The sequence below is a fragment of the Portunus trituberculatus genome, chromosome 19 (genome assembly GCF_017591435.1).
Source record: "Portunus trituberculatus isolate SZX2019 chromosome 19, ASM1759143v1, whole genome shotgun sequence".
Classification (NCBI taxonomy): domain Eukaryota; kingdom Metazoa; phylum Arthropoda; class Malacostraca; order Decapoda; family Portunidae; genus Portunus; species Portunus trituberculatus.
This window is the reverse complement of record NC_059273.1, coordinates 13,993,090-13,995,589: the sequence shown is the minus strand read 5'-3', so window position 1 is coordinate 13,995,589 and position 2,500 is coordinate 13,993,090. Positions and strand designations below refer to the sequence as shown.

The 2,500-nt window shown below is 41.5% G+C and overlaps 1 protein-coding gene across 1 annotated transcript in view; it reads left to right on the top strand.

The window, feature by feature from the left end:
- The window catches only part of LOC123506280, a 27,873-nt gene that overhangs the window by 11,160 nt on the left and 14,213 nt on the right, over nucleotides 1–2,500 (top strand). The gene's annotated exons all lie outside the window — the stretch shown is intronic.

The following is a 2,500-nucleotide window of genomic DNA, read 5'->3' as shown; positions in this document are numbered from 1 at the left end:
ATGAAGAACAGTATAGAGTGGAGTAATAAGTAAAGGTATTTGAGTTGTATAGGTGACAACAAAGGTAATATAGCCAAGACTCGTAGTGTTAGTAAATTAGATAGAATGAAAGAGCAGTAAAGCAGTGTAGAGTAGGAAGTAATCTGATAAAGGTATTTGAGTTGTATAAAGGGGCAACAAAGGTAATATAGCCAAGACTCGTTGTGTTATAGTAAGCAATATAGGATTGGAAGTAAAGGATGGAAGGTTGAGACGTATATTTAACTCCTTCAATGCTGGGATACATTTTTGCCTTGAGATTTGTGTACGATTAGACCATTTTATTGACATTAGGAAGGGTCTGTTAAGGTTAGAAGATTAATGGTCACAGTCTTCAATATTTCTATCCCCCACGTAAGTTTCTGAAGTTGTATAAAATCACCAAATGATAAGCAGAATGAATATGGAAACGCGTCATGCTACTGAACGGGTTAAAAGGAGCAAAGAATATATTGATGCATGAATAGAGTGATAATTGACTGTAAGAGACTCAGGATTCCTATTGTTAGTGCTGAGTCAATAGTGACTTATAAAAGATCAGATGAATATATTGATTTTTGATGACAGGTAAATACAAGTAAACGTTTCTGATATAATGACTTCCACATGTTGGCCTATCGACTTCTTTCCTTATTGAATTTTCTAGTACTCTAATCTCTACAGACTTTTGCAAGATGGGAAAACCGTAACATCAGGGAATAAATTTTCAATCCTTTCGTGTCATTCTATTTACGTATTACAAATTTCTCTGAATGTTAGTAGAGTTCTCAAGGATGCTGTCATGATTCTAATGATAATTTAACCTTTTATCACCATGACGCTTTTTCATATTTATTCTGCTTACTATTTGGTGACTTTTTACAGCTTTAGATACTTATGTGGGGAATTGAAATAGTGAAGACTCTTGCCAGTAATCTTTTGACTTCCATAGACCCTTCCTGGTACAAATAACATCGTCTAATCATACCCAAAACTCACGGTAAAAAAAAAGCGTGACAGTACTGAAAGGGTTAAGATAATATGGAAGATATTGAGATTCCTAAGACTGTTTTCATGATCCTCGTAATATCTTCACTGAGAAAGGCGGATATTAATGTGGCTTCTCAATATTGGCAACAAAGATCATGAACCATCAGTGAACACAAAATAAAATAACCCGTTTAACCTCCGTGGCCTTTGAAAACAGTCCAGATGGCAGAAGAAAATCGTCACAAAATGCGTTAAGAAGCTCAAAAGGCGAACAATTCCTTGGAGATGATGAATGAAGGAGAAACATTTACCTAACAGTTCCACCTCATTATCATGCCACTTGTATGCATGTATGTGCCGTATCCACCTACCTAAATAATGCAGTATACTGTGAGTCGAGCGCTGGTGCAGAGGACAGACTATGCAGGGATACACCAAGGGGCGGGTCCTGCATTGTTTGGGTGTTATCATAAAGTTACGAAGGGCGTGAGACAGTTAGAGGACATTGAAGATTCTGGGAACGTTTGTACGATTTGGTGGCGAAGAGTGGAGGAGGAGAGAGGGCCTGGAGGGGTGGCAACAATGTGGAAGGCTCAGAGTGGAGGTAAAACTGTCTTGTGGGAGATTGATGGATGTGGAGAGGGTTAGCAAGATCCGGGAAGAAATGTAAGGAGGCTGGGAGAGGGACAGGTGGAGGGAGAGGGATAGGAGGAGGGAGAGTAGAAGAGGTGAACGGAGGGAGTAGAAGAGGTGGAGGAAGGGAGGGAGAGAGGGACAGATGGAGGGAGGGTGGGAGAGGTGGAGAGAATTTGTAAGGAGTGGAAGATCTCAAGGATAGTCTTAGAGAGAGGCTGGGAGAGATGGAGGGAATCTTGGAGGTGGAGAGAACCTGAGAAAAATCATGGAAAGCTGAAGAGAATGAAGGAAAGATGTAGGAAATTTGGATAAGGTGGAGTCTGAAAGAAGTGGAGAGGAAATATGGAAGAGATAGCGAAACATATGGTTAAGATAAGTTAATTTGGAAGAGATGGAGGAAAATGGAGGAGAGGTGGAGGGAGATGGAGAAGAGGTGGAGGAAATGGAGTAGAGATGGAGCGAGTGATGGAGAGATGGAGAAAGTGAGGGAGAGGTGGAGAAAGTGAAGGAGAGATGGAGAGAGTGGAACTAAGATGGAGGGAGTGAGGAAGAGATGGAGGGAAATGGAGAAGAAATGAAGGGAGATGGACGAGAGATGGATGGAATGGAGGAGAGATGGACAAAGTGGAAGATAAATGAAGGGAGATGGAGGAGAGGTGGAAAAAAGATAGAGGAGAAATGAAGAGAGATGAAGGAGAAATGAAGAGAGATGGAGGAGAGGTGGAGGGAGATGGAGGAAAGGTGGAGGGAGATAGAGAAGTGGATGGAATGGAGGAGAAATGAAGGGAGATGGAAGTGAAATGAAGAGAGATAGAGGAGAGGTGGAGGGAGATGGAGGAGAAGTGGAGGGAGATAG